This window comes from Barbus barbus, assembly GCF_936440315.1.
Source record: "Barbus barbus genome assembly, chromosome: 50".
Lineage (NCBI taxonomy): Eukaryota > Metazoa > Chordata > Actinopteri > Cypriniformes > Cyprinidae > Barbus > Barbus barbus.
The window spans coordinates 4,246,205-4,258,613 of NC_136728.1; the positions used below are offsets into that span (position 1 = coordinate 4,246,205).

Sequence of the window (12,409 nt, forward strand, 5' to 3'; positions counted from 1 at the left end):
CCATTTTGTAGAATATTCTTGTACTTCACTTTTACTTGTCCCCATGTTCTAGTGGGTCCCGTGGTGGCTCTGACATAAAAGAACAAAGTAAATATGAAATTATTAAAATGCAAAAATACACACTGTAGAAAGTAATAGAAACATCTACCATGGACAGCACTTACGCATTTAATTTGTCTGCTACTTTTTGCCAGCCCTCTCTCCTGGCTTTTGCAGACTTTGAGGTGTTTCCTGTCGTTTTAATCAAAGACTCAAATTCGGCATAACCTTCCATTAAAAGCTCTTGTTCTGCTTGGGAGAAAAACTGGGCACGTTCTTTGGCCATGCTGAACAGCCAATAACAGCGTTGCTAATCATTGTTTCTACTATCGATACATATCCCCTTTTAAACCAACGCATGAACGCGCAATTATCTCAGATAACTCAATCCAGCGATACTAATCATAAACAACAGGTGTGTTCGAAGAACCCAATTAGCCGGATCATGATTAGCACGATGAAATCATCTCGGATGTCTCATTTGATCTCGGATGTTTTAAGCAACGTACGAAGAACGAGCCCCAGGTCCTAACTGCACAGGTTAAAAACACTGTTATAAATCAGAATTTTGGGAGGGGCCGAAAACTAACCATTAGCATGAATCAATAGCTCATAGTTCAATAGCTTGAACACAAAATACTAAATACAATTCAAATAATGAGTGTATGTATAATGGCTACAAGAAACCATGAAATTGTCCATTGGTGAATGAAAGTGATTCTTGTAATCCTTGCATGCAGAGAAATATAAGAGAGAGAAAAACAATGATCCAAAATAGTCCATCCAAGATTCACATCAAAAGTGTGTTCTTAACCCTTGTGCACCAAATCCAATAGGTTCATGAATAGAAATCCATTTGATCTCCCATTTCAAGGATAACCCAGAAAGCAGACAATAATATGCATCAAGAAGTCCTTTTTTCTACAAATACAAAGGATAAACTAACATTAGCAAAATATAGCCTCATAGCAAACATAAACGCAATCATAATGAAAACCATAGACATTGGAACAAAACAGACCTAAAGTGCTTTGAGAAGATAACAAAAGAATGTTACTTCAGAACAGCTTCACTTTGGAGATGCAGCAGGAAAGCCATGCTTCCCCCTGCCCAAACAAATCTAACTTCTACTACACAGCTTTTAAACTCAATGCATGAGCCCTCTTGCACCCCCTAGTGGTGAGTAGTATGGAACATGATAACAGACCCAAGTCTGTTACGTACCCGCCCCTTCAGAGAAAGACTTGCCATAACAGTACCAAGGCTTTAAATTCGGAACATGACATGTCTCAAAATTTTCAGGTTCATCAAGGAATGAAACAACATAATTAACAGGACCGAGACATTTGGTAACATTAGCTGGACCCTTCCAATTTTCAGATAACTTAGCCATAAATCCCTCACTAGCTCTGGACAGAGGATGAGTACGGACCCAGACTATATCTCCCACCTGAAATTGGGCCTGATTGTGTCATTGGTCATAGTAGTACTTTCAGCTTAACTTGTGCTCGTTCCACATTTTTCTTGACAAGGTGTATGAGATTTTGCTGCCATTCAAAAACTGTATAAGCAGGGCTACTAGGATCAGGTGGTTGGTGTAAGGCTCTCTCTAATGGTCCTTTTAGCTTCCGTGTTGTATGGCCATGTATTGTCTATTTTTAGGACAAGCAATTATAAATCACGAAAAGGATGGGGGATTGTTTGGTGGGTGTTGTTCTGTGATGTTCTGGATATTTCCTGATATTGTGTTTGTATTCAAATGTTTGCCTCAATGTGGTTGCCTTGTTTGTGATATAGCTACTCACATAATTGACCTTGATTACAAACAGGTGCAATCAATTGGAACTCTACTTGAATCTTAGTACTTATTGGAGCTGTTGCTTTTGCTTGTATGTGTCTGCCTGACGAAGGTCAATTTCTGAATAACCCCCCATTGCTTGCAAACTAAGTTAAGTAGATGAGAGGTGAATTATGCCCCGCGATCTGACACTAAATAAGCAGGCATCCCCCACCGAGTAAAATTTCCTTTACTAGGATCCTCGCTATTTGTGGGGCTTTTTCTTTTCTCAAAGGGAACAGCTCTACCCACTTAGAGCAGTAGTCAACAACAACCAGCAGGTGTTCGTTTTGTTTGACACTTTTCGGGAAAGGGCCCATCAAATCCACTCCGAGCATGACCCTGTTTGACCACTGGTGTGGACTGTAAATATCCAGATAGTTTTGTGAATGAAGGCTTGTACCTTTGACATATCTGGCACTCTTTGTAGTACTTCCACACATCCACTCTTAAAGTAGTCCAATAGGCTATTTCAAGAAGTCTAAGAAGTGTCTTTAGCCTTCCTAGATGACCGCTTAATGGGTTGTCGTGGGCATACTGTAAGAACTCTTCACAGTGTTTCTGAGGAATAACTAACTGGAGTTTTAGCCCCTTCTGACCATGGGGAACACGGCGGAACCGAATTCTATTCTCCAAAGAGTAATGTACCCGTGAAGAGTCATGATCCATCTGCAAACTAGCCTTCCTAATTAGCTCCTGGATTACAATGTTCTTTTGTTGTGCAGCAGCAATTTGTGTCAGATCTACTGGACTGTGAACTGAGAATGCTTTGGTCTTGGTGGCCAACTTGGTCTACAACTGTGAGCAAATCAGATGGGGCAATATTTTCTTGGGTTCTAGATTGGAACCACATTGCACTGGCCTATTCGATATTTGCAGAGTTTAGCTCCAACCCTAATTAAACACTCCTGAACCAGCTAATCAAGGTCTTGCATGCTAGAAAAATCCAAGCAGTGTGTGTTGAGGCAAGTTGGAGCTAAACCAAAGAACTTATACTGACAAGAAGTGAAAGCCAATAGAACGTTACGTTGCAACAGCGGCACCCAGCAGCAGCCCTACACTTCCGCCATTCTGCAATGAAAGCGACTCAGCAGTCCACTATCTTCTTGCTGTCGCTATGGCAAATATCAGCTGCTTTGTTTAAAAATCGTACATTAAATATAAAATACAACCTAAATGATGACAACAATAACGTACATTCACTAGACTAGCGATCATCAAATCCTGTTAACAGTTAATTTTAAGTAATTAATTGAAATTAAGTTCAAGTATTAACATTATAAACACCAACATAATTAATACCAACATATGCAATTAAATTAATGACAGAAAAATTAGGAATGTTGGACAATAAATATAACAGGAATATAACAGCTTGACAGTAACTGTTTATGCAGTATTTTCTTACTATATTAATGTCCGTTAAAGGAAGACTGCAAACAAAAAACTTTATTTAAAAAAACAACAACAAATAATAATAAAAAAAACACGTACAGCCATTGTCTCCAAAATTATTCTATTATTTATTTATGACAGACACAGCAAAGCATCATGTTCGAGATCATGTTTGTAGTGTGTTCCAGGGGATTAAACATACAATATATATATATATATATTCAGACCTGGCAGAGTAATAGTAATAGTAAATGTGTAAAGTTGTACAAGCTCATTCTAACTTAGTGTCATATGCATGTAAATCATTATTATGGTTTCTATGGCTAGGACTTACAGTTCCTAAAAGGATATAAATTTACTTCTAGACTACAAACAGTTAAAGTTAGCAGTTGCATAAGTTAGCGCTTCGCCCCACTTCAAAACAAACAATGTTTTTACACTTTTGTGAATAATCACCTACACTGTAAAACCCAATAAGTTAGAGTAACTCAAACCGTTTGAGTAAACAAATTCCCTTTGGTTTAAACCATGTAAGTGTTAAAACTTGCAGTTAAGTAATTGAGTGATTAATTAAGTGCTGATTGAGCATTAGTGATCAACACCTGCTGTTAACAAACAGAATCCCTGAAGAAAAGACAAACACCATGGCCTTAGATGAACTAAATAAACTGAATAGACTGAAAGAAAATACATTAAATCTCTCAAAATCTGATTAAACAACTCCACAAACCACATCACCAGCTCCACTTATTAATAACCAGACTGAAACATCTACAGAAGATCTTATTGAGCTTTAACTAAGGTTTAGATGTTGATTTATTGTTTCATTTGAAGTAACCATGTTAGAGATCAGTGTCTGCTTTAGTTGCGCTCTTGACATTTGTGTTAAGGTTTTTATTTTCTTCTTTGGTTGTTCCTCGAACATATTTGTTACAACTCAAAAGCCCAGAGAAAGTGATCAGTAGTTGGTTGCTGCATATTTGTAATGAGAATTATTTGTTAGTGAACTGATTTCATTTAGAGTGAGCATAGACCGAATGTGTGTCTAATCTCTGATTAAATGGATGTTGCATTGATTTTAGTGAAAATGATTCTAAGAGCCAATGGTTCTATGACAGGCAGTTAATATAAATACTTTCCAAACAGCTTGTCCACAAAAAAAAAGTTTTAATATATGACAGCAGCTAGACATCAAGAATCAGTTTGTGAACCTCAACAATGGTGAGAATTTATAATAAAAAAAATTCATGCTGCAATGCATGCTGGGAGCCACTGATGAGTTTTGTCCTATGCTAGTACCCAGCATGCTTTGCAACATGATTATTATTTTATTTGTATTTTTAAATGGTCACCATGGTTGAGGTTCATAAGCTGATTCTTAATGTCTGTGTGAGTCGAGTTGTTGCCATAGATTAAAACTTATTTTGTGGACAAACTGCCACGGAACCGTTGGCTCTTAGAATCACTTTCACTACAATTAATACAACATTCATTTAAGCAGAGGTTAGACTGTGTCTACTCTCCGCTTAAATGGATATGTTCACTCTCAATGAGTTGAGTTCACTAATAGATGATTGTCACTATAAATATATAACAATCAACTACTGATCATTTTTTCTGGGCTTTTGAGTTGCAACAAATATGTTCGAGGAACACTTGCTTACAACAGCCAGAGAAAAAGAAGAAAGGAATAAACTCAAGGGTCAAGAGCCCAACTAAAGCAGACACTGATCTCAAACATGGTTACTTCAAATGAAAATAAATCAACATCTAAACCTTAGTTAATTCTCAATAAGATCTTCTGTAGATGTCTGACAGAAATAAAGTCAGTCTGGTTATTAATAAGTGGAGCTGGTGATGCTGTTTGTGGGGTTGTTTAGATCTTGAGATTTAATGTATTTTATTTCAGTTGATTTCAGTTAGTTGTTGTTCTTGTGTTTCTGTTTTCTGTCAGTGATTCTGGTTGTTAACAGCAGGTGTTCATCACTAATACTCAATCAACACTTAATCAATCACTTAATTACTTAGTGAACTCAGCTGAAATAAGTTCAGAGTACTTATAATTGTTAGTTTTAAGAAACTTAAATGGTTTAAGGTAATAAGTTTCCTCAAACGGTTTGAGTTAACCTAACTTGGGTTTTTAAGGCAATCAGTTTACTCAAACAGTTTGAGTCACCCTAACTTGTTGGGTTTTACAGTGTATCAGGGTCTTTGAGAAAACAATGAAAGGCAATATTTTTACTGTCAAACAGTGGATTGCCCAACATTGTGTTCTTTTATTCCACTTTGACTTCTCTTTCGTTGTTATACTGTCTATATCTGTGTATCTGTCGTCTTGTCTCAAATGACACCCTAAACCCTCGCGGTCTTCCTCTGAGTCCGCACTATCGTGACGTAATGCTGCTTTGACTGTTGGGTAGAAGTCTGCTACAGAGCTCACCCCAGTGCGGGCTCTACAAAAGTGCGCATCACGGGCCCATACTAACGAGCACACATTTGAACGCTAAAATGACGAATGGGACACCCTATGGTCTCGTGGATTTAACGGACACGCACACGCAGCGGCCATTGTAAGTCCGTAAGACCGCAAGTGCACATTTGGGACAGGGCCTGTGCTGTTATCCAGTTGGAATTTTCACCCCAAAATGACGATCATGCTACCGAAGCGTCACCTAGTGGCTGTTACCAAAAAGCATTAGAGTTTCGCCACTTGGGCTTCTATACTCTTTTGCTAAACTCTGCAGGACACTGGCCCTCCAGGACCAATTTTGGAGACCCCTGCCATAATTAAAACTCAAGAATCAGCCATTCTGACATTAAGTGCGCAAGAATGTAAATCTTTCTGTGGGTCAAATGGAAAGCATCACGTCCAGAAGTGATTGAATGCAGTCTGTTCAGTTTGATTGACGGATCATATATTACAACTAAATCATGATGATTACATTAAAACACTGACTCATTCTCTTCAGGAATATAATATTGATGTTGACTGCAATGATATTGTGTTGTAGAGCAGCTGCAGTATCTCTCAGCTGTATCAGTGCAGTCACTGTGACTCTGACTGACGGAGGTTTTTGTACGACTCTTTATCACTGTGTGAACACATCTTTACTGTTGATCTCATGGAAACTCTGACAGTAATAATCTCCTGTATCTTCAGGCTGGACTCCACTGATGGTCAGAGTGAAGTCACTGTTAGATCCACTGCCACTGAATCTAGATTGAGTTCCAGTGTAACGGCTTGATGTCTGATATATGAGGAGTTTAGGAGCTTCTCCAGGTTTCTGTAAGTACCAGTGTAAGTAACTACCACCATACACTCTACTGCTGGTTTTACAGTTTATTCTGACTTCTTGTCCTTGAGCTGCTGTTATTAATGATGGACTCTGAGTTACAGTGATCTGTCCTCTACACTCTGAAAGAAAGGAACAAAGAAAGGATAAGAATTAAAAATGATGTATATTTCACATTTTAAAAGAATTATCTTTATGAAAGTTTTACTACAAACCTTGAGCAAACAGTGTGAGAGTCCAGATGAGGATGAAGATGTTGTTCATTGTTGTTGTTGTGTCTTGTGTGATGATGAAGATTGTGTTGTGTTCTGCTCTCAGTCATGAAGTGTTAAACTCACAGCACTATAAACTCTCTCAGAGCACTGAAGCATGTGCTGACGATGCAAAGAAGGGGGCAGGATTTACAACAGCTTGAGCTGCTACCAAACTAATAAACTCTTTATATATAATGTTTTATTTTCAGTGTTTTTAAAGAATTAACTGATAACGACTTATTGATTAATTATAAAATGATTTGTTTTGTTGGTTGTTTGGCTGGATTATGTGACACTAGTCTTTATATGAACATCTGTCAGTGTGGATGCAACATTTTCAGTCTCAAGTGCTGCTGAAGAAATAATATATTCATCTGTTCTAGTCATTCATGATTAATATATTTATTAATTGAAAGTATCTACCTTAAAGAGAGACCAACATTATGCATAGCATTTTTCGTCACTGAAATTACTGGATTTTTAATATCATGAGTGTAGATGATTTTTGAAAATATTTGTAAAAATTAGCAAAAAGCACTAGTTTTTTTTAGTACTAAAATCACATACTACTTTTTTTACTGTATTTAGAACAACCTGGGGGATGGGGGGGGGGGGGGGGGGTTGATTTCATGTCAACTGTCTTTTTAATGTTGAATCAATGTTGATATTTGCTATATGGTAAATCTTTTCATGTAGCCTTTTTTCCTTCTTGTAAAAACATAAACAGGATTCATAATTGTGTCAAATGAGACTAGACTGAAAAACAGAAATCTAAAGTTCAGAGTTACTCATTAATTTGACTGAAGCTGCATGTTTTCTGTGAATGATGATGATGAATCAAGATGAAGAACAGAAGCATCATTATGAGAAACTCCACAACATCATCATGATAATAGAAGTGAAAGGTCACCTCAGAGGTCACAGCTCATCAAATATATTCCCTTAAACATTGTTAGTTAGTCAGCACACAACAAGAGAATGAATGAGAAATATATGATACAATAAAGTCAGACTGAATCAAGTCTATTGTAAATTAGATGATTCAACTCTTCAACAGATTTTGAAAAGAAAATACCAAATATTTGGAAATGATTTTGTCATCAGCTGAGGTGTTTGTACTATCAGTGTGTATCAGTGTTTCTCTCTGAACTAGTGATGGCCAGATTAAGCCTCATGAAGCTTTCAGCTTTTCAGCCAAGTGGTTCACAAAAGGGTTCATTTCTGGAGGCTTCATTTGCTCACAAAAAGTCATTCATTTCAAGTCACAAGCAAGTCTCAAGCCAAATCCCAAGTCCTCAAAGAGTTAAAGTTAATGAGATAATTAAGTGACTAATTAAATTATGATTATGCATTAGTGATGAACACCTGCTGTTACTGAGAATTACAGAGGATCAGATGTTGATGTTTTATTGGTTAAAATGATGCCACCATCATGGAGATCAGTGCTTGCTTTAGTTGGGCTCTTGACCCTTGACTCCAGTGTTAGATCGCTCTCTGTAATGTTGCATTTGGTGTTATGAAGCAGAGAGACCAGAGCTCTACGGTGAGCAGCTGTTAGTTACTTTTATATGACTAAATAATCATCAGGTGCTGGCCAGATTACGTCCAAAACAAGGTATTATTATAGTTATGGGGTGGGATAAAAGGATGTAATATATGGTCATGCAGAATAAGGCATTAAAATGTGCTTCATAAGTACCAATGAACAGCCAATAGTAACATATATGCTAAATAATAGTGAGAATTGGTCCTTGAAAGTGTTACAGTATATTATTTTAAAATGTAATAAAGGTTAATTCAGGTTTTGACAGCAATGCTGTGGACAGTGGATGATTTTTTGAGAGTTAAGCCTTTTTTGTTCAGCCATCATAACGATTAACCAAACCAGTACAGATTAAATTCATTATCAGATCGATCTGTTCTGCATTGTAATATAATGATCTAAGAGTGTTTGAGATGATCCACATCCATCAGCAGCTGCAGTATCTCTCAGCTGTATCAGTGCAGTCACTGTGACTCTGACTGACGGAGGTTTTTGTACGACTCTTTATCACTGTGTGAACACATCTTTACTGTTGATCTCATGGTAACTCTGACAGTAATAATCTCCTGTATCTTCAGGCTGGACTCCACTGATGGTCAGAGTGAAATCACTGCCAGATCCACTGCCACTGAATCTAGATTGAGTTCCAGTGTAACGGCTTGTTGCACGATATATGAGGAGTTTAGGAGCTTCTCCAGGTTTCTGTAAGTACCAGTGTAAGTAACTACCACCATACACTGAACTGCTGGTTTTACAGTTTATTCTGACTTCTTGTCCTTGAGCTGCTGTTATTAATGATGGACTCTGAGTTACAGTGATCTGTCCTCTACACTCTGAAAGAAAGGAGCAAAGAAAGGATAAGAATTAAAACTGATGTATATTTCACATTTTAAAAGAATTGTCTTTATGAAAGTTTTGCTACAAACCTTGAGCAAACAGTGTGAGTGTCCAGATGAGGATGATGATGTTGTTCATTGTTGTTGTTGTGTCTTGTGTGATGATGAAGATTGTGTTGTGTTCTGCTCTCAGTCATGAAGTGTTAAACTCACAGCACTATAAACTCTCTCAGAGCACTGAAGCATGTGCTGACGATGCAAAGAAGGGGGCAGGATTTACAACAGCTTGAGCTGCTACCAAACTAATAAACTCTTTATATATAATGTTATATTTTCAGTGTTTTTTTAAACAATTTACTGATAATGACATATTGATTAATTATAAAATGTTTTGTTTTGTTGGTTGTTTGGCTGGATTATGTGACACTAGTCTTTATATGAACATCTGTCAGTGTGGATGCAACATTTTCAGTCTCAAGTGCTGCTGAAGAAATAATGTATTCATCTGATTAATGTATCTATTCATTGAAAGTATCTACCTTTACCGACCAACATTATGCATAACATTTTTGGTCGCTGGAATGACTGGATTTTTAATATCATGAGTGTAGATGATTCTTGTAAATATTTGTAAAAAAAACAAAAAAAGCAATTTTTTTTTTTAATTACTAAAATCTTGTACTACTTTTTTTATTTCTTTTTTTTTTTTTTACTGTATTTAGAACAACCTGGGGGGGGGGGGGGGTTGATTTCATGTCCATTGTGGACTTTTTAATGTTGAATCAGTGTGTGTTTGTACTATCAGTGTGTATCAGTGTGTCTCTCTCTGCTGGAGTTTGTGTTCACTCGAGTGGAATAGAGGTTTTTGTACGACCGCTTCATTAGATTGTATCACTGTGGTGGACTTTCGGTGGAGGAACTAAACTGCTGCTCGGTAAGTCTGTCTTTCAATTCTCCTATATCAAAATATTATTATTTAATTTAAAAATAATTGAAAACAACAATGAAAAAATAAGAAAATGTTAAAACAGCCAAAAATAAAATTTAATTGAGGTTTTTGTCAGATTAAGAACTGGATTATTCTTACTGAACACAAATCTTGTCTAAACACATTTCCATAATGTTACTCAATATGAGTTTATCAGTTCATCTCAGGCTTGTTTTTCCTTCATTTTTACACTGTGTTCATAAATACTTCATTTTTATTATAGATTTCATAAATGAAAAAAGTGACATTTGAATATAGATGTAGTTACTTTTGTAGTTCAGTCAATGATTTTGAATCTCATGTTGTGCTTATAATTATAACTATTATAACTATTACAATACAAGGGAAAACATTTAAAAAACGTATGTACATTTTTTGTTACATTTTCGAAAATTGTAAAGACAAATATAAGAGAATCCAGATGTTGGTGTTTTTCTCTCAATGTTTTAATCCCCGGCCGAATTACCTGACAAACAACAAGGTCGTGTGGTAATTTAATTGTCGTCTGAATCCACATCTCTGAATTTACAAGAAGAAATTTATTCAAAATTCAGTGTTTAAACCCTTTTTGATCTCTCCTGAACACCGTACGGTAACTGTTGCGCTTCGGTGTAATTTGCATGCATATTTATTTATGAAATGCTGGAAAGTATTTACAAAAACAATATTTTATAACTGCTCCACCACAGCGAATGTGAGCAGAAAGAGAAGAAAAGCATGTAAACATTTGAAATGGGTCTTTATTAGGCAGCAGCTGGTATGCAGTACAATATTAAAATGTGTATTAGGCTATATACAGTTATTATATACATAACTATATCACGTATAATTATATACAACTATAGCACGTCTATTTTTTTAAACAGGAGATTTAAATAATCAAATTATAAATAGGATTATATATTATAAAGTATGCTTGGAATAATAAGAATATATTTTATATAATAAGTCTTTTTTAATAAATTTTACACAATAGTAAGGATAAATTTGTAAATAAAATTAATTTGAATTTTTAATAGGACTTTAGTATGTTAAGTTTAATTGATGAGGTTTCATGTAAATGTATATAGTGATTGTGTAGTTTATTGTACATCTGTAGTGATGTTGAATAAGACGAATGATGAGATTGTTGTGATTTTGACTGCACTCCTCATGTCTGCTGCTGAAAGTCGTGTTGAAATGCTGTGAATGCTGCAGGGCAGAAGAGTGCTGGAGCTGCAGTGTGTTTTCTGTGTGTTTGTGAATGTGTTGTGTTTGTCTCCTGCAGATGGTCCCACAGTGAAGCCCTCAGTGTCTCTGCTGCCGCCCTCTTCTCTGCAGATCTCTGGAGAATCAGCCGCACTGCTCTGCCTGCTCAGCTCTTACTCTCCACAGGGGGCGCAGGTGAGCTGGACACTGGACGGATCAGAGGTCACCGAGGGGGTTGTGACCAGCGCAGAGAGCGAGCAGAACGGCCGCTACAGCCGCAGTAGCGTCCTGACCCTCAGCAAAGCACTCTGGGAAGAGAAAGAGCAGTACGTCTGCAGAGTAACACATGCTGGAGCTCCTCATGTGGCCTTGTTCCAGAAGAGTCGCTGTTAGTCGCTCGCAGTGCTGATGTTTCTCCAGTGAGCGCTGCTCTCTCCTGAAGATGAGCCGTATCTGAGTGTCCTGTGTCAGGCAGGATTCACATGAGTCTAGTGCTGCAGCTGTAGTCATTTACAACTCAATACTGAAAGAGAGCTCTAGTGTCAAAGCACTGGCTGATCTTTCAATCTGCTGTGTTTGCTGCAACATTCAATAAAGCTTCTCAACAAGCTCCATTTGTGTCTGACAACATCATTCAACTAACAGATGAAGATGCATGTAGTGTTTGTCCAGGTGCTTTTCAGAAGCTCGATCAGTAGCAGTAAATCTAGTCAAATAAAGCTCTTGGGGTTTGAACATGGTCTCTGGAGACAGAGCTGCTCTATTCTGAGAGGATCACAATCACTCCACCCTGACAATGCAAATGAGATTTTCAGCCCACACTCCCAGAGTCACTGTTTGATTGGTTACATGATCTGGACTGAAACACACCAGTTTCACTTCTGCTGCAGTCAAGCAGTGAAAAGGAAATATATTTAAATTGTGCTTTCTTTTTTTTTTTGATGTACTTATATTTAAATTATGCTACACTAAACGCATTAAAAATGTATTATTTTGAAACAAAAAGTATATTGATATGGTTAAGATCAGCTATTTG

General features: G+C 36.9%; 1 long non-coding RNA gene across 1 annotated transcript; it reads left to right on the forward strand.

The window, feature by feature from the left end:
- Nucleotides 1-10,025: 10,025 nt before the first annotated feature.
- LOC306868361 lies at nucleotides 10,026-11,983 on the forward strand. The gene is made up of 2 exons (XR_013784097.1): nucleotides 10,026-10,131; nucleotides 11,453-11,983. It is a non-coding gene; the product is annotated as an uncharacterized lncRNA (long non-coding RNA).
- Nucleotides 11,984-12,409: the final 426 nt, after the last annotated feature.